The sequence below is a fragment of the Taudactylus pleione genome, unplaced genomic scaffold, assembly GCF_031769625.1.
Source record: "Taudactylus pleione unplaced genomic scaffold, aTauple2 ptg000183l, whole genome shotgun sequence".
Lineage (NCBI taxonomy): Eukaryota > Metazoa > Chordata > Amphibia > Anura > Myobatrachidae > Taudactylus > Taudactylus pleione.
The window spans coordinates 11,296,881-11,324,350 of record NW_028284585.1 but is presented as its reverse complement, the minus strand read 5'-3'; positions in this window follow the sequence as shown (position 1 = coordinate 11,324,350).

The window sequence follows — 27,470 nt, the reverse complement described above, 5'->3', positions numbered from 1 at the left end:
TCTACAGCTTTAACACACAGTAAATGTAATATAAGTTGTCTGTTCATATATTGGATGTACAGTTGCATATAAGTGACAATTTCTATTTAACTCATACAATCAAGTTAAATCTACTTTCTCATTAATCTATAACTGGGGTTCTCAAACTATTTTGTTCTGTGATCCCGTCCGACAAAACATTTTTTTACAGGACCCCATCAAGTTACCACCGAACAATGCCCCTATATATTTATAGGTAACACACTTTTTTTAAGATCTGGGGCAGGATGCAGCAATGAGAGAAATGCTGTCAAACCCCGTTTTGACCACATTTCTCATATGCCCCCAAGTAGTGGATAATGCCATCTTCAGATGGCATTACCCTATAGAAGCCTTTGGACTTCTAATTTGATCCCTACCATCACCCTCCACAGCACGTGTTATTCTGCACATGCACAGAATGACATCATAGGGACTTCTGGGTCATAGACCAGGGCCGTCTCTACCTACAGTACAGGCTAAATGGGCAGTTGCCCAAGGGCCCCAGGATTCCAATGGCACATGGCCAATAGCACCCCTACCCTCCATCACATAGCTGCCACCAGAGCCGGCCCTAGGCATTCAAGGCAAATGCCTAGGGCATTTGAAATGCCTTAGGGGCATTCTGCGGCTCGGCGGCAGGGGTTGTTGAACTATCGCCCATGACAATTAAGGGCAAACTGACTCATTATTACAGTGCTCTGAGACTGCGCTGTGGCTGGCTGGGGGCTGTATGGCCTGTATTGAAGAAGGAGGCATCGAGTTTGTATGGCCGGAGGAAGAGGGGGTCCCTCTCCTTCTTATCCTCACTCTGGCTCTACCTGAACAGGCTATCACTCACTAGGCTGCCTGAGGCCCAACCCCTTCCCCCGAGTCCCTGCCCCCCCCTCTGTCTATTTTACATGCACACTTCTTTCCCTGCCCGAGACACTGCCCCCTAACACGAGGTTTCCACCCCCTAACACTGAGTCTCCACCCCTACCTCTCCAGTCTCTTCTCTTGCCCTCTGTCATAGTCTCTCCTGAGTCCTGTCTCCTCTCCATTCCTGTGCCATGGTGCCCAGCCTCAGCAGGGACCACACATTCTCTTCCAGGTAAGTGCTAGTGTCATCTAGGTGGTGGTATTTGTATGCAATGGGGAGGGGTGTATTTTTTTTTCTGGGAGGAGGAGTGGGTTGGAGTGTGTTTTACTGCCCATGGTGGGGTGTTGTATTAATGTAGTGTGTATATGGGGGAGGGGTGTATTAATTTTAAGTGTGGGTGTGAGGGGTGTGTTATAAGTTATATATGGTCACTGATGTTCTCTATGATATGTGGCCCTCACTGCTGCCTCTGCATTATATGGTGCCTCTGCATTATATGGCGCCTCTGCATTAAATGGCGCCTCTGCATTATATGGCTCTCACTGCGACGCACTCTGCATTTTATGGCCTTTAGATGTGTATGTTTTATGGTATATTCTCATTATTCATTCACAGCAGTACATTTTTTAAAAAAATAGCTTTTTTTTCCTGTCCTCCACTGTAAATTTAGAATATAATGTATGCTCACAATGTGTTCGAAATGTGTTGTACTGTACATGTTTTTTCCTGTAAATGACTTCTGTTTATCTAGCGATAGCTAACACCTCCCCCCCTTCACCGATAGCATCCCATCCCCGGCAGAGGATTGTTTAATAGGGGCCCCATTGCATTGCTTTGCCCAGGGGCCTACACTGCTGTTAAGACAACCCTGTCATAGACCCAGCAGTCCTTCATTCGCAAAAGGACTGCTCTTATCAAGTGAGCTGTCCTTTGCAGTCTCCTTCATGCATAATCAACACCATACCGGCATAATCAACACCAGCATGCATACGAAAGGTGGTGCATCATTAATTTTGCCCTTGTTGATTTTTCTATAAAAAAAAAAATGATATATATACATACAGTACATACATCATGCCCCTCATCTTTCTTATACATTTTTATGCCCACCAAATTTCTTATATGTTTGGATGTCATAAAAAGGGATGGTAGGCATATATCTATAGAAAGATGATGGCATGAGGGGGATGATGAGGCACAAGGACATTGGAACTGGGGGGGGCAAGGGGGCAGCTTGCCCCCCTTAAATATTTGAAAGGCGCCAAGGAGGAGACTGGTGCAGTAGCTGAGGAATGTGGGGTGCTGCTGGTAGCAGGGGACTTGGGCTCTGACAGCTGTTCCTCCCAGTCCCCTGTGCGCTCTGCACTGTCTGCAGCATCCAAAGCCCACAGCACTGAGCTCCCAAACACAGGGCAGGAGCAGCAGCAGCCTTTACTCAATCAGATAGCAGTGTCAGCAATAGGCAGAGTCTCATTGTGGGTTGCTGGGACTCCTGGATGGCCATGACACCAGAAGTGTGTGGGACTGCATCATGATGCGGACAAAGCTCAGCTGCAGCTGCCAGTAGCGTTGCATCATCCACTCAGTAGGGGGCCACGGCGGCCCAGCAACAGTAAGTTGGAGGGAGGGAGGGAGGGGAGGGTAGCGGAGGGGGGGCATCGGAATGATTTTATTTCCCCCCCCAACATAAAATCATTCCGGACGCCCCTGATGAGGCATAAAATGTATGCACGTTACTCCCTTGCTCATCATCTTCCCTATATTTGTTTTAGGACCATCATCTTCCGTAGATATTTTATGGCATAAAAATATATAAGAAAGCTGAATGGCATAAAACAAATATAGGAAAGATGATGGACAAGAAAGGTGATGTGCCTTAAAATTTATACACATCACCCTACTTTAATTTTTGACAATAATTCTACATTTTACTTTACTTACCTTAAAAAAATGGTTCTTTTTTTAAAACTATATTTAAAGATGCCACTAGCTGTTGCTGGGGCAGGGCAGTGACTCAGCGTACCTCCTACAACTACACAGACTGCGCTGCGACTCCTTCACTGTGACTGATACCCGCGTGAGGTCATGACTCACGAAGGTCGGGATGTCTCATGGGTATCAATCACAGTGTGGGGAGGAGAAGCTGGCAGGGGACTGTTGATGCAGGCGTACCACTGTGAATCAGCATTGCAGCAGGTGCCAGGGAATGGGACTGGTCCAGGAATTTTAATTTGCTGTGGGTGAGTTGCAACCCCATGCTAAGATGGTCACGACCCACTCTGGGGTTGAGATCCACAGTTTGAAAACTGCTTCTAGTATAATATATTCATTAAACAACACATTGACAAGTCTATCCAGGCTAAATTTCATTTACTGGAATTTAGCTATTATCTTCAAAAACTTTCCGCCTCTCTGCAACAACTACTCTGCTGTGTCACACCTTAACCAAGCTATAGAAATAGCCCTCGATACAATGGCTCCAGCTAACCATCACTCTCCACATAGAATTATATGTCAACCAAGGCATTCTATATTAACAAAACACCTACAAAAACTCTCACATAAAGCAGAACATCAGTGGCATAAATCTTGTACTACAATTGACTTCCTCACATACAAAACTATTTTCTGTTCCACTGTTATTGTAAGTCTCTGTCAAACATATTTCCAAACACTCATCTCTGCTCAAGCCTCTAACCCAAGCAACTTTTTAATAAATTTAAATCGCTTCTTAAATCTCCCACACCCAATCCACCAGCTACCATCAGTGCACAAGATCTTGCTTCCTATTTCAAGGACAAGATACAAAATAAAATGGTATGCTCTTCCACAGCCAGCAACCTGCTCAATTCCTTCCCTGAACCCTCTGTCAACTTTTCTCCATTTAATCCCACAAATGAAGACACTGAAGAGCAAAAAAATCTGCACACATCAAAAGATACAAAGAAAACCCCCTATTTATTTGTTTGTTGGGGGTGCTGCCGAATGACACAAGGTATAATAATTTGCATACATTACAAAGAAGAGAAAATAAATGTGCCTATCGTACGGCGCATGAAAATATTTAGTAAGAATTATTAATCTTTATTAGGTATACATTAAAATGTCCCATTGAGGGACATAACCAGCGAAATAGTGGTTAAAAATTAGATAGCCGGTGTGACAAAAATTGGAAATTGTGAAGTAAAATGATGGAATATCCACACTGTGTGACCTCCTCCTTATTATTCAAATAAACCTGTTTATAAAAGTCTAAGTTGTATTGTCATTCTCATTACTTATAATTAAAGTAGCAACATATAGTTTTATATGATAGTTTCTTATTCCATAAGATCCCTGCTTGTAGGATGCTAGATTAGTAACCACAAGGTTTTCACAGTAAATTCCTTCGTATTAATTATCATTGACATATTTGCTTTTTGTGGCTTATTATTTGTCACATTTATGTTCACAGATGAAATAGTTGTGTTATTGCATTCTGACAGGGACTTTGGGCCTGATTCAGACCCGCTCGCGAGCGCATAGAGCGCACGCACGAGCCCCGGAGCGAGGGAGCGGCTGTCGATGTTGATCGACAGCTCACCCCATTTTGTAGGTGGATAGGGGGGGTGGCTGGACAAACGGAGGCATTCCCGTAGGAATGCCTGCCATTTGTGGGCAGCCCTACTGACATCACTCGTGATGTCAGTAGTGGACTTCCGGCTCTGTTAGAGCTGTAAGTCCACTTGACATTGCGAGTGCTGAGACCCTACCACAGGGGTCTCCTCGCAATGCAGATGGTGGCGATAATGGTCACCCACAGCTGTGCGAGCAGCCTGGAGGCCGGAATAAAAAAAATAGGGATGCCCTGATTCAGAGCGAGCGCCTCTGAATCAGGCTCTTTATCTTTATGTAATAAGATCTTGATATTATCATATGTGTTTCCAAAAAAATCCTTGCTCTTATAGGTATTGTTTCCCTTGTGTAATAACATGCTGCATGTTATTAGTTTGCATATCTAGGGAATTGAGGGATTGAGTCCAATATATCAGGAACACCATCTAGATCAGCTATAAGGATGCTTGAGACTTATTCCAATATTAATATATCCACGAAAGCATCATGATGTTATATTTACTTTATTGCACACAATTCCTATTTCAAATGAATGGAGCTGTTTGCAGTGTGACTAATGCAGCTCTGTTCTCACTCAGAGTACTGCATGGATACAATGTTACAAAGTAAAGAGATTCGGTAACATTATAGCTCCATTACAATTACATGTCCTCCTGCATGACAGGTTAATACAGTCTAATCACATTCAACATATTAGGTTTGTATTACTTCATTTTAAAGGTTTGACATGTGAGAGGTGCAAACAGCGGACGTGCCTACACGCGTTTTGCTGTTTAATTAGCTATTCAAGGCAAAAAAAAGCCCACATCCCACAAATGAAGATGAAGTATCTACTGTACACTCTTTTTACCTTCCTACTCTACTACCTCTCTTCTTAATCCTATACCCTCATAAATCGGTAGAGCACTGTCTCCTGTGCTCAACCTAACCTTAAATAAAACCCGTAATCTCTATATCTCCTGGTATCTTTCCATCATTGTTCAAGCATGCAGTGATTACTCTTATTCTAAAAAAAAAATTCTGACCCTAACTCTTTCTCAAATTACCATCCCATCTCTCAGCTCCCATGCACCTCCAAGCTACTTGAGAGACTTGCCTACACTAGCCTCAAATAGTTTCTTCACTCACACAACTTGTTGGATCCACTTCAATCAGAATTTAATTCCCAACACTCCACTGAGACAGCACTGACTAAAGTAGTGAAAGATCTAATCCCTGCTAACTGTAAAGATCATTACTCACTTCTTATTCTACTAGATCTGTCCACTGCCTTTGATACTGTTGACTATACTCTTCTTATACAAACACGACAATCCCCAGGTCTTCAGGACACAGTCCTATCCTGGTTCTCATCCTATTTATCTAATCGCTCTTTTAATGTTCATTTCTCTGAATCCACCTCCTGTTTGCTTCCTCCATCAGTCTTAGGTCCTCAGCATGTAACAATTTATAACACATCTATTGGCAAACTTATCATCTCTTTTGGATTTAAGTGTCATCTTAATGCAGATGAAACTCAAATCTACATATCCTCCTCAGATTTGTCACCATCTGTATTGGTCCACATTATGTCTCTCTGCTATCATCTCACCACCTCAAACTTAACATTTCCAAAACCGAATTAAAATTATTTGCACTAGCCAATAGTAATTATCAACCTGATATCTCTATCACTTTTGATAACTCGACATCAAACCCACCCCATTTTCTTGCTGCCTAGGTGTCATCCTTGACTCTGAAATGTCCCTTGTTCCCCACATTCAATCTGTCTCCAAGTCTTGTTACATACATATAAAAATCCTATCTAGAATATGACCAATTGTTACAAAAGACACTGCAAAAACTCTAATTCATGTACTCATTATCTCCCACACTGATTATTGTGTTAGTCTCCTTTCTGGTCTAACCCAAAACAGACTCAACACTACAATCCATTTTAAATGCAGCTGCATAGCTGGTCTTACTCACTAAACATTCACCGTGTACTAATCCGCTCTGTCAGTCTTTCCATTGGTTACCTGTTTTCTACCATATTCAATATTCATATTCATATACTTTTACTTACACATAACCAAACAATACCAACATACATCTTTTCACTTATCTCAAAATCTCTCTCAACCGAACCTCTCCGCTCTGTCCAATATCTGCGTCTCTCATCCACACATATCACTTATTTACTTAACATTCACAGTTCCTGGCCTTTTTTCGGGGCTGCACCCATTCTGTAGAATGCTCTCCCACACACAATAAGAATTTCCTCTAGTCTCCAAACCTTCAAGCATTCCCTGATAACTTATCTCTTCAGACAGGCTTATTAAATTTCAGAAAAACCCACATAACCTACTAAGCTACCCTACTAAATTACCCGAATTACAAACGCACTTTACAGTCCACACATAACTTTACATATTCTCTCTTTGTTCACTTTCACATCCTCCTGAACATTGACCAATCCTCCTGTGTGACTGGGTCATACAGCCCACCAAAAACCTCTGCTGGGCCATTATGGAATTGGTAACACCTATTTTTGTGTATCAATGCCAAATTCCCTACAGAATGTAAGCTTGCCAGCAGGGCCCTCTTACCTCTATGTCTGTCTGTTATTACTCATACTTGTGTTATTACTGTTTGTTCCAATTGTAAAGCGCTACGGAATATGCTGCACTACAGTATATAAGTAACTGTTAATAATAATAATAATAATAATAATAATAATAATAATAATAATAATAAATAATAATAATATACTGCCGTTTTATGAAATGGAAATGTTTATGTTTTTTTCTAAAAATAAACACTGAACATTCTAATCAATAATGCTTTTTTTTGCCACGTTGTGATTGTAACTAGTTACGACAAAAAATGAGCAAACCACAAGTAATATCATTGAACCACTGGATCATGGAAATATTATGTGGAACCACAAAAGAGCACAATTGGAAGGAATTACTGTATCAGGTAGCTAAGAGCTTACACAAATGCATTTAGCATATGGCAGTGAAGACTAAACAATCTTATTTCACTTTACTTCATATGAGGAAAAATGAGTAAGCTATAACAGTATTTTATTATCAGGATGCAAACAATATGTAGACTATAGCAAATACAGGTGCTTCCAAGCTGCTATGACTATTGCTTGGGATGGTTAATGTTTCAAATCCCAGTATGTTTAAAGTTGTTTATGAAAATACAGTAATAGTGGCTGCATGTAACTGTAGATAACATGTCTAATGTTGGATCATAGATCAAAACACAGGGATGATTTTTGTGGTACAGTATGTGTAGCCACAGGATAACACTGGATGCCCATTGCAGTAATGGAACATCAAGATCTTTTAATGAGAAAAACAAGAGGCTATCGTCACATCATTTTTCATCCCAGACCAACCGCAGTTACATATTACATCATAGGCATAGGACTTGGGTTTCATAAAACAAATGTGAATACAGTTAGCATTATCTTGTACTAAATTAAAGATGTTTATCAATCTCACAATAGATAATTTTAGAGATCAATAACAAAATGTATAACCAAAAATGTCTATGCATGTAAGCAGCACTTATTATTTCATGCCACTATCAATCATGCTCACAATATGAAATAAGTTTCGCCCCCATCATTAATACAATTATATTTAATTATATCCACTTACTATCAATGTAAAAACCAGTTTGCCATCTTAATTTGCCTTCCTCTTAATATATTCATAAAATCTATATACCCCATAAGATAAATATTAATTGTTTTTGCCTCCTTAATCAATAAATAGTGATTGCTCTAATAATTGAAAAGGCAAATGGATGAAGGTGTTATGAAACAATTTTCTGAAATCTACTTTTTTAAAAGATGAAAGTGTTATGACCTAGGGATCATAGTAAGAATGTTATTTTAAATGTTGATAGCTGTGGGCATGTAGGTGGAATTGCAGAATATTCAGATGTGAACATACACAGATATCTGATTCCAGGCTGATATCATGCATTGATCCAGTGCGAATGTGTGCTGATAGTGATGGTGGCTACTTTAACAAGCAGACATATAGGGACGGTGTGGATACAAAGGTGCAACCATCTCTGAATACAGGCATATATCCATCCAATATGTTTATTTCTGAGTGCACAATGCAGACGTCTCTGAAGGCCGGCTTGTGTGTAACTCTGAATAATGCCCTGATTATTTTGAAAGGGGTATTAGCAGATCAATTGGTACAATCAGCCATGGAAGCCTTACATTTTTGCGTTTAAGCAATGAACGTTATATAGTTTAGGCAGATCCAGCCACTTAACGTACCCTAAATGTTTGAATTTTGGACCTAATAACAGTACAATTCAAGGATAATTTTTATAGAATTTTTTGATTCTGTCATTCATATATTTATTCTTTTTAGTATTGTACCAACATTATATGCAGTGCTGTGCATTGTGGGGATCATGATACATACAACTACATAACAAAATGAAAGTACAGGAAAGAGAGGTTAGGAACATTTGATACATAAGGTAACATAATAACATTTATTTTTGTGTTTACATATTAAATGCTATAGTAATGAGGTGCTACAGTGTATACCTGTAAACCTCCATCGTCCATTCCATCAAAATTAGATTTGAGAACACAATTATAATATCTTTTGCTTACACAGTGAAAGAGAAAGCTACAGGTATGTTAGAAATCATTAGAAAGGAAAGCAATAGCTGTACACTTTTTTGAAAATGAAGCACCCTGTTTGTGACCGTAGGGTTATGGTCACTGACTCTGTGCCATCACTCAGTTGATGTGGTTAAGATGGGAAAATCCTCTACAAAGGGAATGTTTTTGAAGCTTAGAGCTTAATTATTTAGTCCCCAGATGTATGAACACTGAGTACTGTACTTTATGTATTATTTTTATTGGATCAATTTGAATTATTAATGTACCCAAATGATTCTGTACATAATGTTTTATGCTCTACTCCCTTTCTTCAAAGGTTTATATATGTTTGACTACTTGATGACTTTCAGGACAAACACAACTAAATTCTTTTATCAATGAACTTTAATTTTTATGTTTGTTTTAATGTTATGTTCTTATTTCTAGATTGTGATTATACTCATCATGCACTAATGATACATATTTGAGAGGGAGGTAAGATTTTATTTATGATATTTTTCTTTTTGGACACTATCTCAGTACGATCAATGAGTAGACAAAAGGGGAAATCTTTTAGGTTATGAATACATTGTACCATTATTCAAGATTCATTGACATGTAAACTATCATTAGTCAATAACTACTTCAATTATTATCTTTTATATGCACAGTAAAACATCACATAGTTTACACAGAACAGTGTACTAAATATACAAAATAACAGTGACATTTTACATATCATAGTGATAGAGTTAACATTATGTTCTGTATCTCTGGCTGCCATCTTGTATTATCGGCAGCCATCTTGTACCATTAAGTGCTAAATGTTATTCATAAACCTATTTCATTGTCGGCTACATGACTTGCGAAAAGACAAGAACTGTTTAGAAATGTTTAAAACTTTCACTAACTTGCTAGCTATTTCTGAGAAGGTACATCAAGGATAAGGACTGTGTGTACATACCAAAGCCAGGCTGTGTACATTCAAGAACAATACTAAATGTTTTCTGCTTCATGCTTATCTTATTGCTAGGCAGAACATCTAGCAGGTGGGGGTTGAGAGACTTTTTGTGACTGTTACCAGAGTGCTATAAAATTATAACTGAAATGAATACACGTCAGACAATATCATAAATGACCCATTGCTGTGCATGTTGATTATTGCTGTCTGACCGGTCGTAAAAACAACTGACTCCTGACACATATACTGAACTCTCTTTGGGCCTGGTGCAGTCCAGAGAACCAGATTCATCAGTTGAAGGTTCCCACCGAGATACCCTACACTGGACTAAGGACGGACACCTTTGTACTGATCCAGATATCCAGACATCTTCCATATTCCCGGGTGAGTAGGTTTTTGCTACTCGGATAGATTTCTTGTGATTTGGTTCAGTCAACTGTCTGTCCAAGGTGTCAGGTACGGGTATCTATATGTCTCAGGTTTACAGTTAGAATTTTTGTTTTATGTTGTCTTGTATTGTATGGATCCACCCCGCAGAAGTGTTATTGTACTGAATGTACATGTGTTATTGTTATTGTATTGCAACATAGTGGCCAGGAGCAAGTGTATAGTCCCACCTTACATGGCATAATTGCAGATAAAACTGAATTCTGGGTATATCAGAGACCAGATCTAAATTGGATAAAGAAAGGCAGGAGTGATTATTTACTCCCAGTAGGTCTGTCACATTAACAACGACTACCTATATGGCCAAATTGGAGACACTTGGTCACATATAACAGAGACTTTGCCCAAAAATATACATAACAAACATTCGCCGCATGTTTGCCCAAACTTTAGAAGGGCTCATTAATCCTTAATCCCAGTTGATATTGTCAAGAGAGAAGTATTAAAGGGGACTAAATTTGCTATTGTTTAAGTGAATACAGGCACCTGATACCCTTTTTAATACAAAGAAGGACCTCAGGTCCAAAGAAGTGTCAGTATGGGAAATTCTGACAGGAAACAAAATCTTGACAACAATTCTCCCATAGAGATAATGCGCATGATTTTAGGAACAGGGGGAATAGAGGGAATGGAGGGTCTGTTTAAAACAGCCATATTGAGCAAGGAGGATGTGTTAGATCCCTTAAAATTGCAGCAAATGCATAAGGGATACCGAGAGTATATTAAAAGACACAATTTAGAAGGTAAACTGTTAAACTGGATAAGGGTGACAGAATCTATACTCTGTGAGAAAGAAGAGGCAGAAATAGAAGAAGCATTTAAAGGGATATCTTTACTTGATTACCCCAGTAATGAGTCCACACGCCTGGTAAATTGTAAAGACCTTAGATGGAAATGCTCCAAGTGTTAGTGTGGTTTTTGTAATTCAGGAGAAGACCAGATGTGCATAAAATGTGGCACACACTGGAATAAAGCCTGCCGTGCTGGTTATCTTCCTACTCACCTCAGTGACAACCAGACTTAAAACCTCAGGACTTGCTAATACATTTGTAAGTCACAAAAAGCATACTTGGTGCTGTGACTGTCCCAAGATACAGTATTGGACTACAAAAATTTGTGAGAAGTGTAACACTTCCAAGTCTGAAAGGATAACACCAACCCCAGCAGCTCCACTGCCGCCTTCATATGAAAGGACATCCTTAGAGACGTCAGCTGTGCGCTCGCAACTGGGTAGATGTTTTGGTCCTGTGCTCCGGAGCTCACTAGAAAAAGGGCCGGCTGTCGATGTTGATCGACAGCTCAGCCCATTTGGAAGGCGGGGCGGGGCGTGGCTACGCAAATGGAGGCATTCCTAATAGAATGCTTACCGTTTTGTGGGTGGCCACACTGACATCAGCAGTGAGGTCAGTGGGGAGCTTCCTGCTCGATCAGAGCAGGAACCTCCCTGGGGCTTGCGGTTGCTGAGACCCAACCTTAGGGTCTCGTTGCAAGCACCGATGGTCACAATGGTCTTGACCATCGCGACCATCACCCTGGTTAATTGCTAAGCTGTGGGTGGTAACCCACAGCTTAGCTAGTGACCACGAGGCCACAGTAAAAAAAAGAAGCGGCCGCCCTCATTCAGAGAGAGCAATCGCTTCTTGCAACCACCTCTGAAAGAGGGCCTATATCCTGTGTTTACACAGACAACTGCTGCAGTAGAAGCTGTCAGAGATCAGCCAGCCCAACCTGGCAAACAGGTCAGATGGTATAAACCATGGTCGCCCGCCGATCAAATGTCTTTGTTAAAAGACATCCCAGAAATAAAAACTAACCCAATGGGCTTTGCCAGGTGGTTCACACACATGCCACATGGATGGACCTAGATCAAATGGCTAAAGCCGTGGCATGGCAACTATGTAGCAAATCAAATAGCAGCCACAGTAGTAAATGATGCTGCTGGCATTGAAATTGCAACCCCAACTGCTGCAGCATTAAAAGAGCAGCCAAGTGGTACCCTGTGGACCCAAACGCATTGCATATTGTGAGGAGCAGGTTAAAAATATGCCCTCACAGGATACCCCTCAGGGCAGAAACCAGACTGTCACAGAATATTACCAGCAGTGCAGATAAAGGCATGAGGATTATGGGTTTGGTCACATAGTGCCCAGAGACATTAGAATATTTAAAAATGCATTTCTGGGAGAGTTAGAGCAGAATTTGACTAAAATACTAAAAGTTAGTCACTCAGAATATGCCACTCTAACCCCTGAGGCTCTCCTCACAGTGCTAAGAGCTATTGAGGATGATTTAGAGGAAAAAAATTAAAAGAAAAGGGATGTGCAGCCAATTTATGTAATGCAGACTAAGCACATAGACAGGCCCAATAAGGTAGCCTGCTCTAAAGTCAGACAGCCTGCTCCAAATACTGCCACTAGCCACAGGTTCAGACATGCCTAAGAAAGGGTCTATGTTTTCACTGTCTCCAGAGGGGGCACCTTAAATATGATTGTCTTCTAGCTGATCAGCCACGTGTCGAGGTTAACTCACACAAGAGTAAACTAGAATAGGAAAACATCCCAGCTCCAGCTGGTTAACTGTCATAGACCTGGCAAATGCATTTTTTTTCTGTGCCCATTACTAAAAGAAAGTTGGCTATTATTAGCATTCACACACAGGGGCACACAGTACACATAGACACATCTGCCCCAGGGGGGGGGGCTACAAGTCCCAGTGCTTACTCAGAAGTAATGGCTTCAGTTTTAAAGTGATAGGCACCTATTCATGCTGTTTTGTCATGAATCTTCCTCACATACATAAGGCGTCTTAACACAGCCGCATGGATGAAAACAAAAGCCACTAGTTTACTATTCAGTACAGCTTGATCCTGTAATACAGGCATGCCCCAGTTGTATACTGTCAATCGCTGTAGCAGCCCTGATACTTGAGAAAAGTACTGATATTGTTCTAGAACTCCTATTAACGCTCATGGTCCCGCATGCAGTCACTGAGAGACTTAATCAAGAGCAAACTAAACATCTCTCAGCGGCTAGATTAACTAAATATGAAGTTGCATTGCTAGCACCAATAAACGTGACACTTAAAAGGTGCACAGTATTGAATCCTGCTACATTACCTCTGCAGGAGTCAAAGAAGGGACAATAAAAAGACACCACTATCACAGAAATACTGAAGATGATAGTAATGGAGCAGAAACTGACAATATACATTAACAACCATTACCTGGTCACATGTCTGCACAAGAAGCAGAGCTGAAAGCTCTCACACTGGTCTGAAGGTCAGAAAGTAAATATTTACACAGATTCCAGATATGCCTATGGGATTGCTAATCTGGAAGAGCAGAGATTTTCTGGGTTCATCAGGAAAACCTGTTAAGCATGCAGATCACATCAGGGCTTTGTTCACAGCCTTTTAGCTACCCTCCAGGCTTTCAGTGATCAAAATTAAAGCTCATACTTCAGACACTACCCATGAAGCAGAGGGCAATAGACTGGTAGACCAGGCCACCAAGCAGGTCGCCCTAACTCAACTGCCCCAGGGTGAGCCCACCTGCGTGGTAACCCAATCCCCCAAGTTTGACAAAGCCACACTCCACCAGCTCCAGAAGCAGGCCTCAGATAAGGAAAAAAAAGGCATGGCTAAAACAGGGAGCACAGGAAATACATTGTACCAAAAGCACTTTACCCTATTATGGCCCAAATTCAACATGGGAAAGTGCACATATCAAAGGATGTCATTGTGACTTTATACAACTGCCCAAATGTTCTGGAGAAGGCCATGTGCTCATTTGTACTGTACAAACATATTTAGTCACTGGCCGGAGGCTCAGCCTTGTGGGCTTGCAAATGCCAAAACGGTAGCAAAGAAAATAATGTCAGAAGTGATCTGCAGGTATGGTGTACCAAAGCAATAGAAAGTGACAGAGGGACACACTTTACAGGGGAAATATTCCAGGCTTTGTTACAAGACCTAAACATAGTTTCTGCTCTTTACACCCCCTACATGCCACAGAGTTCCAGGTGCATGGAATGTCTGAACTACACTTTAAAGTTAAAAATAGAAAAGATAATGGCAGAGACTAATTTGCCATGGGTTCATGTCTGCCAATAGCCCTACATTCAGTCAGAAACACACCCAGGAAGGACACAGGGTTAATCACCTATGAAATACTGTTTGGATCTGCATACAGGCTAGGATGCTATTTTCCCCAGCAGTTGCACCATTTGCATGGTGATTTATTAGGATATGTAAAACAGTTATGAAGACAACTACTGTAACTGAAATACATGGTCAAGTGTTCTCTTCTAATATGGACCCTAATATCGATACAGGTACTCACAATTTGCAACCAGGTGACTGGGTGGTCGCCAGAAAGCATGTCAGGAATTCTCTAGATTCATTAATAGGTACAATAAATGTAAGACGGCATATCTTAGAAGCAATGGAAAAATGCAAAGAGATAGTGTTGTGGTGCACTGGTCACATCAGTTCAATAAAATAATAAACTTTTATTTCATATGTTGAAACACTTATAAGACAAAATACATATATCCCTAAACTAATAATATATCCAAACACTAAAATAATAAGGTAGGGTGGGAAAATATTTGTCAGATGGTTTGACTAGGATGTTTTGTCATTCTTGTATTTGGGTTAATGGAAGCCGTTTATCAACCACCACCTCCCTATACCACTCTGCTTGGACCTGAAGTTGCCCCTCTTTCCCTACCCCAAATCTCCAGGCAATTAACACCTCTGAGAAGAGGGTCATCAAGAAGGTAGAAGAGGTACAGGTGGATATTTCCCAAATCCTTCATGATTTTCAGAAAATTAGGGAGAGAGTTGGGTAGGCTGAATATTGAATATTTGCTATTGAGGATCTGCCCTCTACTTTGCAGGGTCAGATTGCATATTTATCCTTTCAAATCACTGCCTACAAATCCAAACTATCTGACCTGGAGGGCAGGCTGCAGAGAAATAATTTGTAGTTTTGTGGGCCTCCGGGAGAGAACTGAGGGGTTTCTTGAGGGATGGCTGGTGCATTAGTTTGGTAGGGATGACTTTTCCTACCAGTTCTCAGTAGAGTGGGCTCATTGTTTTTCCTCTAGACCTCCACCGTCCAGAGCTCCATCTAGAACATTCATAGCTGTTTTGCTTCAAGGATCAGGATGCTGTCCTGTACCTTGTTCAGCTTCTTGTTCCCCTCAAACTTGACAACTATTATGTGTTGGTTTACCCTGACTATGCTCTAAACAGTCAAAAAAAGTAATCTATGTTTCTCTAGGTTAAAAGGAAACTTTGTGAACTTCAGTACTCCATGCTGTTCCTAGCTCATCTCCTGGTGGCGGTGGATGTAATTTCTGAGGTTGCATGGCTGATATACATGTTGCTAGACTTTCTAAATTTACTCCTGGTACTGGGATTTGGTACCCATGGGTTCCTTGCTGACCTCACCTGGTTTTGTTAACCTGAATATTGCTTATTACCATATATTTATGATGTGCTGATTTCTCTTGTGTTAAATTGCTGTTTTTAGGAGTTTGTCTTTTCTGTGATCTCCACCCACTACTACAAGAGAGCCCTGCTAGTTATAGTTTTAGGTTAGTAGCTCTCTTGTATATTATACTTGTCTGTTGATGCAGGATGGGTTGTGGGTTAATTTGTTATTTTTCCTACTCTGTTCTTGCAGTCTATTTTTATACATGTGGATGTTTCTTGTTCTACAGTACTATTTTGCTGCTGGTGCTGGCCTCCTCTGTGGTTTGTTCTCACTTCTTTTGGTGTATGGGGGGATTCGGTCAGTATCCCAGTGTGCGGGTTGCTGGCACCTAGAACACCAGTGCTGGAGTACCGACACTTGTCAGAATCCCAGCGCCAGCATCGCGAAGGTAAGTAGCATGGGGGAGGTTAGGTTTAAGCACTACAGGGAGAGGTTAGGTTTAGGCACCAGGGAGGGAGGGTTAAGGGTAAGGAGAGGGAGGAGTAGGATACCGACCGACAGGTGTCAGTATCCAAACCCTGTTGGGATGCCGGCGTAGGGATTTTGAACTCTGGGAATCCGGCATCCCTTACCCAACCCTATGGGAGGACTTCTCTTTTTTGGGGGGTTTGTTATTTTTTTCTCTTCTCCCTTCTGTCACGTATGTCTAGTCTTCTGTTGTGACTGTAACTAAGGATCTTAGGGGTCTCTGTCTGCTCACTTGTCCATTATTAAATATATATTAAATGATATTGTATGGTATATACCCTAATCCAAGATGATTCCTGGACTTATCTTGGGTTCCAGCTAGGTAAAGAAGAACCACTGAAATACTGAAAAACATTTTCCTAAAAGTCAGTGTCAGGCTATTTTAAGCTTTCTATTATGGTCACTTGTATTTTTTGGTTTCCAAGGTAGCGTAGCAGCAACAGTGATATTAGATTTCCATTATATTTTTTATAAAGAAAATTAAGACACATATGCAGCATCACTTCTAAGCAGTTTTTAAAAGTTGTATTTGACATGTTTATTGAAAGCATATTTAAAATGATTATATTAAGCAGTCCTCCTTAATTCTCCTAAATTAGATATATCAAATAAAAAGACAGCATTCAGATGTTTACATATCCAATTCCAAAAGTTACTACCGTCCTAAGAAAGTTGGCACATACTGTAAAATTACTTTGTATAGGCATTATGCCATTCTTGTTTGGTGTAAACAGTTGTTTAAACAGTTCTGCAGTTAATTCAATTTAACATTTATTATTTTGTAGATCAATTTATTTAGTCTCAGTCGAAATGGTTAGAGACAGTCTAGAAAATTGAAAACAACATACACTTAAAACAATATCTGGGCTTCAAATAAATATATATTTTATTTTTTACTTTTCTTTCAATGAATTAGAATCCAGTATTATTATTAGCATCTATTTATGAAATACCAGTGCAGTGCTGTACATTGGGAGAATGAAGATAAAAATAAATGGCATACAATGACATGAAACAGAAGTTATGACCCATCTCAGATGATCTTATAATCAAAAAAATACTAAGTACTAAAATACAGGGCAAATCTAGCAGTAGCTGGATGTGAAGTATTATCAGCTGCCAATAATGTAGCAACCTTGGAGAATGGCATATCTTGGTGAATGGCATTTCTTACTAGATTTTGGAAAGAGAGGCATAATTTATCTACCCCCTGAGCACTGGGAGCTGCTGTTGTTATGAAGGCTGTGGAATTCACAACAAGGGGGAGATTTATCAAAGCTTGTAAACAGATAAAGTAAAGATAGATATTTACCCTACCAACCAATCAGATTCTAATGTCATTTTTCAAATACAGCCTGTAAAATCACAGTTAGGAGCTGATTGGTTAGTACTGTGTCTATCTCCACTTTATCTCTCTGTAAGCTTTCTATACCTTCCCCAAAAGGAGAAAATATGATGGCAATGGTTATGACAGTTGAATGCACTGGATCCAGCAGCTGAACTGAGATAGTGTTCAAAGGATCTAAACAACCAGGTTCATAATGTAATGACATTCCTTGGCACAACTTTGTACTTTCCCCCAGCTTTCACAAACATTAACTGATTTTATATTTGTTAGAAGATCGGGAACTTGATCACAAAGCAACCGCCCACATGCCATATTCATTTTATATGGTTGATTTTATTGGTGCATTTATAATAAAGATGTGCACTGTGTTTTGGTTCTAATTTATCATCGTGCTTTGCTGGACTCAGTTCTAATTGGAACCGCAAAGTGATCCGAGCTGGGACTCTGTTCAACTCAGAACCCCAAAGATCAGGTGTGTTCAGTTTTCAGCAAAACTGAACCGCTCATTGATAATGGGATCGGTATGAATGACCGCCAGACCTATGTCTGGTGGTTCAAATCCTGACGCCGGAAGACCAGCAGGAGTGAAGATCCCGACAGCTAAAAAAGGTAAGTATAACCAACCCTCTCGCCCCCCTAACCCTCCCTTAGGGGTGCCTAACCCTAACCTCCCCCCCTAGTGCCTAACTCTAACCCTCCCAATAAGTGCCTAAACCTAACTCCCCATCCCTGCAGCGTAAACCTAAGTTTCCCGGGGGGATGCCTAACCCTAACCTCCCCCCAGGGGTGCCTAACACCCCTTCCCCTAGCCTAACCCTAACCATCCTGGGGAAGGTGCCCAACCCTAAGTCAACCCCTGGGAGCCCCTAACCTAACCCCCCCCCACAGCTGTCCTCGCCCACCATCCAGCTTGCCTTCATTCGGTATGCCGGGCATTGAGCTCCCGACATAGAGATCGAAATCCCGATGCCTGTCATTAGTCCCCTGTCAGGATTGTACAGTTGGAAAGCTGGCAGTCGGCATTTCGACCGTCGGCTTCCTGACTGCATACCTTACTAATTTATAGCCATATTAACATTGATACTATAACAGTAACCTTTATTTCCTTTGTTTTTCCTGTGTTTTTTTTTCTATTAATATATAGCATTATTTTAATTTGGTGATACTGTGACATTATAAGGATTTGGCATTATGCCTATTTTATATTATTCTCTCAGTTTATGAAATGTTCTTGTATTTGCCTGAAATGAAAGAATTTTCTATTTTTTTTGACTAATTCCTTTACAGATGTTTATTGTAAATTCAGTCTGTGAACATTACAAAATATATCAATATAAAAAGAGAAGTCTAAAAGCTCAAAACTCTGACACAACTGAAGAAAAAGCTTTATATAACAATATTGACTCTACTCCTCTCACTGCTTTTTTAATGTTCCAATCTACATTCCTGGGGTTTATTATTACTTTTATTTTGGCTGATCTGAATTGTTGAAAAGTTGAAGAACATGCTGAGAAAGAGTTTTGCAGAGCTCTTGGCTCAAGTTGTTAGTTAAAAAATGCCCAGAAATCAAGTGAGAATGGAATTTAGGACATCAGTTAGCACATGAAGTCCTCTATCTCTATAATACCAGGACATACAATATATTGATTACTGCAGTAAGTAACCCCCAAATTCTCAGATAGTTAAGGGTAGAGGGAACTACTCAGATCAGTGGGGCACTCAGATTATTCTGTACTAAATGTTAAGCATAAAACATAACTTGTAATCATTGTTGCACATAATAATAAACAATCACAATGAAAAAATGTAAGGGTATCACAAAAAACTCTGACAAACCATATAAGGAAACAAAGTAATAAGAAATGCTTGAGGTGAAATAGGGATAATTTTCCCAAGATGCAGGTGAAAATATTTAAAAAGAATAATGTGTTAAAAGTGTTAGGATGGGATGTACTAAATGGAAAATGTGATAAAACCCCAATTTTGGGGGTTTTACCATATTTTCCATATGTACTATTGGGTGGCTGCCGGCCTCCGATGCAGAGGGTAATGCCAGCTTTTTCTGGCATTATCTTATAGAAGGCTATGGGCTTCTACCACATCACGCTGGTATGAGGGATCTGATCTGATCCCTCCCAGCATATCCCACAGCAGCCGCGTCACTGAAATCCAGGGCACAGCGCTGATCGCAAAGGACAGCTCTTATCAGAAGAGCTGTTCTTTGCGGTACTGATTAGACATCATCTATAATATGTATCTTCAAGAAGCCATCATTTGCATTTTAAATAGGCTGGTCTTCTTGTGAATTAATTTAAATTTTGCAATGTGCAAACCATCTTTGTTTAGCCCAAAAGTCAAGTAATATTAATTGCTTATATTAGCCAGTCAAAATAAATCAGAGAAAAGTTATTTGAAAGAATATTCCCTGTTAAAACTGGTCTGCATCTGCTGTCCAGCATGTGCAGTTTTGGCAGTGAATGCTGGATGAGAGTGCACCAAGCAGTTAGGAAGTATGGAAATGACTGACAATATTAAGGCATCTGCTGTTGAAGTGTCATTTTCTTTGACTTATTACACTATTTCTGGGCAGAACAAGGATTTTACTAGTACTAAACACACAATAAAAGTGCCATAAAAGTATTGTAAAAGGAAGGATATGTATCTTAGTGGTAACTGGAGACCAACTGTACAAATGTATAGTAAAACTTTCCCAGAGACAACAGGATCTGGAAGGCTTGATCAGCTCTATACTCAGGTACTTTTCCAGAGGTCCTGAGAGGAAATAACTTTAGTGTGAGGTAGGAGCTAAATGTTTTGACCTGCATGTGGGAGAGATTAGATGCCTGCTTGGAAAAACACACAAAGTGTTCTATGGAATACACCAAAATTGACATTACCCTTGTAATGGACTTTGTCAGAGGAACCATTGTAATAGGAAAAAGAATGCCCGAATTCCAGAAGCAGGTGAACAGTAGTAGTCAGGAGCTGCCGCTCCATGTTCAACAGCTGTGTTCCACAGGGAAGAAGTGCAGAGATAGAGACATAGGACAGTGGTGTGATTATATTGTAAATTGAGCACCAAGGATGAATATCTAGGCTTACAAACTGGACCACAGTAAGTGGGAAAAGAAAGGGTGGAGAATGGACTAAACTGCTATGGGTAAGTGCAGGACATAAAAGCTGCACAACACACTAAGGAGTGAACAGCAGCAGAACAAAATGAGCTGAACTATAACCATGGGCAGTATGTGGAATAAGACAACTACAGCCAGTGATTAAAGGATCTGGCAGATTTTAGTACATTTTTGTTTTTTCTAAATCAGTGGGTAAATGTCAATGCCAGACAGGAAAAATGTGATTATTGAATAACCTGCTCCTTCTATCATAAACTAGATCTTTCTCATTATCTTTTAAAGGAATAGCAGATCTTAGGACTGCAGAGTTTCCACAACTTAATATCTATGTCAGTAAGGCTATTAGCACGTGTGCATACAGTATACCACTTACTAAATACATATAAACTACATGAAATGTACATATCCATGATATAAAATTGGAAAATTATATTTGATATATTATAGGCATTGTGAAAGACATTGGAGTAATATACTGTACATATATGTTAAATTTATCATTGCTTAAATAACTTGTGTTTACTTTATCTGCATGAATACTTTTAGATCCAAGTCTACTTATAGTTATTATTAATTTTATTAAATAAAAAAAAAAAATCTACTTATATTTGAATCCCATAAATTATTGAATAGCGTCATCCATTGTTATTTTTAGAATTTAGACATCTGCACATGTCAGAGGCAGATTGGGAAATGAAAGCGGTCCTGGAAAAAAAATCCCCAAAAGGCTCTATGTGCGTGTACCGAAGGTGCGTGGATGAAAAAGTGGGTGTGGTCTTGTGGCAGGGTGAGTGGCCTCATGTGAAATGCCATGCACGCAAGCTGTTAGGGAGAGGAGGGGGAGACACTGAGTTGGCTTGGTGGGAAACACTGGGTTGGGGGGGTCAGAGATGGTGGGGTTTACTGGGCTGGAGAAGGGGGATACACTGTGATGGGGATCATTTGTAAGTGGGGCATGGGGCTGGGGAGAGGGTTACTGGGCTTGGGTGTTGGTTTAGAACACTAACCTGTCTTGCAGTATGAGTAGACAGCAAGCCTGGCCCAGCAAACCCACAGTAGCCATGCAGAGCTCCTCAGTATCCATCTCTGCTCCGGATCCAGCCAAGACCTGGTAGACCAGTGGATCCGGCTCACAGGCCCCTACTGCACATGTACAACTCCTCCAGCCAGGGCCGGCGCTAGGTGTCTCTGCACCCAGAGCCATCCTGTACTTCTCCTCCACCTGTGCCCTCCCCCTGACCATAATAACTTCTTATCTACTGCCGGTGGGTGAAGGGTGGGAATATCCTCCTCATGGACCCACCGCCCTTGTGCGGCCACACAGACCGAACGTGCCTGGAGCCAGACAGAAGAGTGGGCTAGGAGCGACTGGGCCGCTGACAGGCAGCCTGGCTTGAATATGTGTGATGCACTGACGGTGGGGCCATGCAACAGGCAGACCGACCCACAGTCCCCTCGGCTCAGCGGGATTCCTCCCAGTAAATTATATGGCCAATCTGCCCCTGTGCACACCCAAGTGTTATTCTGAGTAATATTCCTCTACTCTATAAATTAGCTACTTACCCACCACAAGCTGCTGTATGAGATCAATAGGAGCACTAAAGGTTACTTGTGCAAAATCAATTACAGATGTGTAGTGCTACATCTTTGCTGCGTACCCAGCAAATCACGCTATGCATGGTGCAAAGTGTGTTCCCACAAGTGGATTTGCGCACTGCATTCGCATCCATGCCGCCATAAGAATGCATGGTGCGATCGCAGTGTGTGCCATAACATAGCGTAGCATATGCCGCTGTGGGTAATCGCGTGGCACGATGTGTGTGCATGTTTGTAGTACAATCGGCAAAGATGTAGCAGGACACATCTGTATGTACATAAGGAGGGAAACCTTATCTTGCCTTAAGGCAGCCCCCATATACCCCTATCTCATCAGTACACCATCCAAGTGTGTGTGTGTATATATATATATATATATATATATACATATCTACAGTATTGTGTAGGTAGCCTTAAGCTGGGTGCACACTGACAGATATGTTGTCACGTGGTCCCTTATATACATAGAGACAAAAGCTTGCAAGCCGCGAGATCTCGTCTCTATGGTTTTGCCTCAGTTTGAGATCCGGGGCTAGTGGGGGAGCTGAATGCACGTTCGGTTCTTGCCACGGATCTCAAAATTCGGGTGTGTTCGGATCTCTGAGATCCGAACCCGCTCATCTCTACAGAAAAAAACAGCCACTGTGATCAGTGACTATGCAGACCCATCACAGAGTGATCGACAGGAAATACCATTTGGGGGTGGTAACGGGGGGGGCTGGTTGGTGAAACGCAGGCGTGCCAGTGTGTTTGAATGCTGTTGCAGGGGCGTGCATAAATTAGGCACTGCGATGCCATATGTTGCTCAGGTACTCAGCAAGTGCGATGGGGTTTGAAATTCATGATTAAGTTGCATGAGGCTACAATGGTACTCGATATTACCTATGGTTTTGCAGTCTTGCTAAGTATTACGTGTGTAAGGTAAGGTGGGCATCCTTATATTGTGCTGCGATGGCATAAATATCGCAGTGGATTAGCATATCATTGCAGTGAGATGGTAGGTGCGTAGGTAATCGCTATTGCATCCGCAGTTGCGATCTTTAATCAGGCCCTATATCCTTAACTAGCACCAGTGCTGGACATTCAGGACTAATTTTCTCTATAACAGAGAAACCATGAGCATTAAGTTCTCCTGCCAGCACAGGGCAGCTGCCACAATTTGTCCCTTCTCCCAAAAACTATGCCTACCTCACAGGGGCTACCATGGCCACGTTGGAACTGCTGAAGCTCTTCCAAACTCCTTTAGTCTTTGGCGCTTGTTAATAAACACAATTGGTACAGTATGCCTGAAGTAGTCCTGGAATAATGAACAGGGGTTTTAAAGATCTCTACCCATTATACAAAATAACAACACAAATAGAAATAAATACAAATTAATAACACACAATTTTTAAATAAACTTTAATACAATATAAAGTCCTCACAATTTTGTTCAACACTTTATTTAAAACTATGTTGTACAAGTGTACATAAAAAAGACATAAACTCTAAAGAGCCGAAAGGAGTGGCCTAACTTCCATATATGATGGACACGTCTGCACTTTGCTCCAATACCCATCCTCACAAAGCCACCTGCTACTGAGACACCTGGGCATGCTGTGGAGGCTGGGGTGAGTGCAGGATAATCTCTATTACTTTTATATATGTGCCAAATTAATATAAACATAAACAAAACATAAACATAAGTCCTAACCCGGCTGGGCACTAGCTACACAGCAGATTTCCTCTCTATAATAATGGTAAGGCCTAGTGCCCTCACCATCAACAAAACACGTGCACAGTACTTACAAGGATTATCACCAAGTGTCTCTGAGCAGGCTAGTTTGCCTGCTCTCCCATTTGTGAGACACTCAGCCACAAACAAACCCAGCTTATGTAAGCTATTTCCAGCTGCAAGCCCTAATGAGCCTGTTACCAGGCTGAAAGGCCCAAAACCTGGAGTGGCCTGTGGATGGAGCCCTCCCTCTCCTCACATCCACACCCCAGGACTCAAACCGGCTTTTCTCTAAAGCCAACATTTCTAGTCTGTTTTTCCCAAAGACTTCTCCTAGGAGTTTCAGAACACATATGACAGAAACCTAGGCCATACATAGAAGCCATTCCATACTTCTCCAGTGCTTCTATCACAATATATATATATATATATATATATATATATATATTTTTTTTTTTGTATGTTGGTGTAGGGTGTATCACTATGGCAACAGGATGTGGTTGGAGGTAGGAATGCCACTGATGCAGCGTCGCAGGTCTGTGACGTCATCTCTCCCCCCTGGCGTTAGCGTTCCGGTATAGAGCACATGGGTGAGTACTTAATGTCTTTGTATGTATGTTATGGACCCTGAGTAAAAACTCTGGCTTGGAGATTGAAATGTTGGAACATTAAAATATGACCTGTTGGTGATTATACTTTTTTTGCAAGTCCTGTGAGTACCACCTATTTCTCTACCTACTATATGGAAAAAGCTGCTTTTTACTAGGGGAGGGCACCCAGGCAAGTATCAACATATTATTAAAGTCGAGTGCCGGTCGATACAAAGACTACATATAACTTCCTGTTTAGCTAGGTGACAAGGCAACCACAATTTGGATTTTTTTGTTTGTATTCCTCAACCATCTGCTTTATGTGCCTTGATTTACTTTGTTGAGCAAAATGAAACATATGTTGTAACATCAGACTGGTTCTATGAATGGGTGAAAGTCCCATTATTTTATGAGATTCATATGTGCTCACTGTGCTATAGATGTTAACTGGTGACAGTGTCGAACTCAACATAGTTGTGCAAGGTTGTGATGATCAGTAACCTGCAACACGTTGCACTTTTCACTTTTACTATATATCCTTGTGCTGTTACATTTGTGCAATATGTCTACCCAGAGTGATCCAACAGGCGTCAGTGGCTTTATTAATGTGCATTTACTGATTGGTGAAATATTAAGCTTTTCCTATTCTGAAGCTGAGAGTCTCTCTTTTAAAGAGACTCTAACTGACACTGCCGGGATAGAACCCCTGGAAGATCTATTTTTACTCTCCTGAGAATGAAAAAAAGGAAATAGATTTTCACCTTCATAGTGTGTCTGATTACCATCATGAAATAAATATTCCCAGAGGGTTCTGGATTCAATATGTACCCACGATTGGGAGATATAATATTGATTTCTGCCGTCGCTGGGTAGCGATTTTAAATAAGTGCTCGCTAGATTTAATTCTTCTTGTTATTGAAGAATCAGCGAAAGAGCTAAAGGGTATAAAAGAAAAAAATAATCTCATTTGAGTCCGCACATCTGGCAAAGTTTACACAAGACAAATCAGCAAAATGGATGGAAAAGTTAAGTAACCAATTAGAAACATATAAATAGGATCTTATTAAATTTAAAAAAGATATATTAGCAAAAGTAAATAAAGATTATGAGGAACAAAGTGTGTATACCTGGGTAACCGGAAAGACCCTCACGAGACATAGAAAACAATTTAACAGGAGCTACAAAAGGAAGTTGTCATATGAGATTGAAAGATCAAGTGGTCCGAACACTTAATTTAGTGATCAAGAATCTACACCCTCCACATCGACCCAGAAACCCCCTTTAGGGGTGATTACGCATGCAGGGCAAGGATTAGGAAAAGGAAGTACACGATACGTGGTGGCCAAAACAAGAGGCTAGAGAGTGTACAGAAAGAGGACTTAGTGGTGAATCACTCCTCTAGAGTACTAACTCCTGTGGAAATTGACCTTTTAAACAGTTTAACATTTGTACGGACAAACAAGTTCAACTCATTTGACTGGAAAATAGATGCGTGGTGCTTTAAACGGAGCCTGAAGTTGAAATAATTTTTTGGGGATTCACATGACACCATGTAAAATCAAATTGTGCTTTGACCCCCAGTCTAACAATTCAGCTATAAAGTGTATTACCAGAATGATAGATCAGGAGGTGATGTAGAGTGCCTCTAAACCTAAAAGAAGACTTTCTAATCTTTCCTCCACACAGTATGCTGCATTAAAATCATTAGGAGATGACAGATCGATCACTATCCACCCAGCGGACAAGGGTGGGGATATAGTAATTCATGATACCATCGATTATGTGAATGAAGTCTACCGCCAATGAAACAATCCTAATACGTAAAAACCCTTGGATGTGGATCCAACGTTGAGTTTTAAACAGGAGTTGGATGTTATACTAAGTGCGGCAGTTGCAGATGACACAATCACAGCCACTACCCAGAAAATTTTAATGCAAGACCATCCTGTGGTCCCACTCCTGTACACGCTACCTAAAATCCACAAAAGTGTCATTTCTCCCCCCGGTAGACCCATAATTGTAGCCCGTGAGTCTCTTTTTCAATGGATATCACAGTATCTGGACTTCTTTCTGCAGCCATTAATTCATAAGGATCAATACTTTTTGAAGGATACCACCACGCTATTTTTACAACTACAAGGACTTACCCCCTATGTTGTTTTTATGTACAGTGGATGTGGTGAACTTATATACATGTATACTAAATGAAGAAGGTTTATCAGCAGTAGCAGAGTTCATTGACACTTGCGTGGATTACTCAGGACCGATGACAAGTTTTTTTATTCAATTGTTGAGACTAACTTTGAGCAGGAATTATTTCTATTTTGACGATAAATCTCTTTATTCAGTTGGCCGGATGCGCCATGGGTTCAAATGTTTCTCCATCCCATGAGAATATTTTTATGTTCAAACTAGAAAAATGTCTGTTCTTCACCAATCCATCTTACGTACAACATATTGTATTTTGCAGACGCTATATGTATTGCTATTATGGTCTGGTACTAAGGCAGAGTTCATAGAAATGATGGACAAGTTTAATTTGGTTCATCAATCCATCAAATTTACTTATCAAATTGATCCAAAA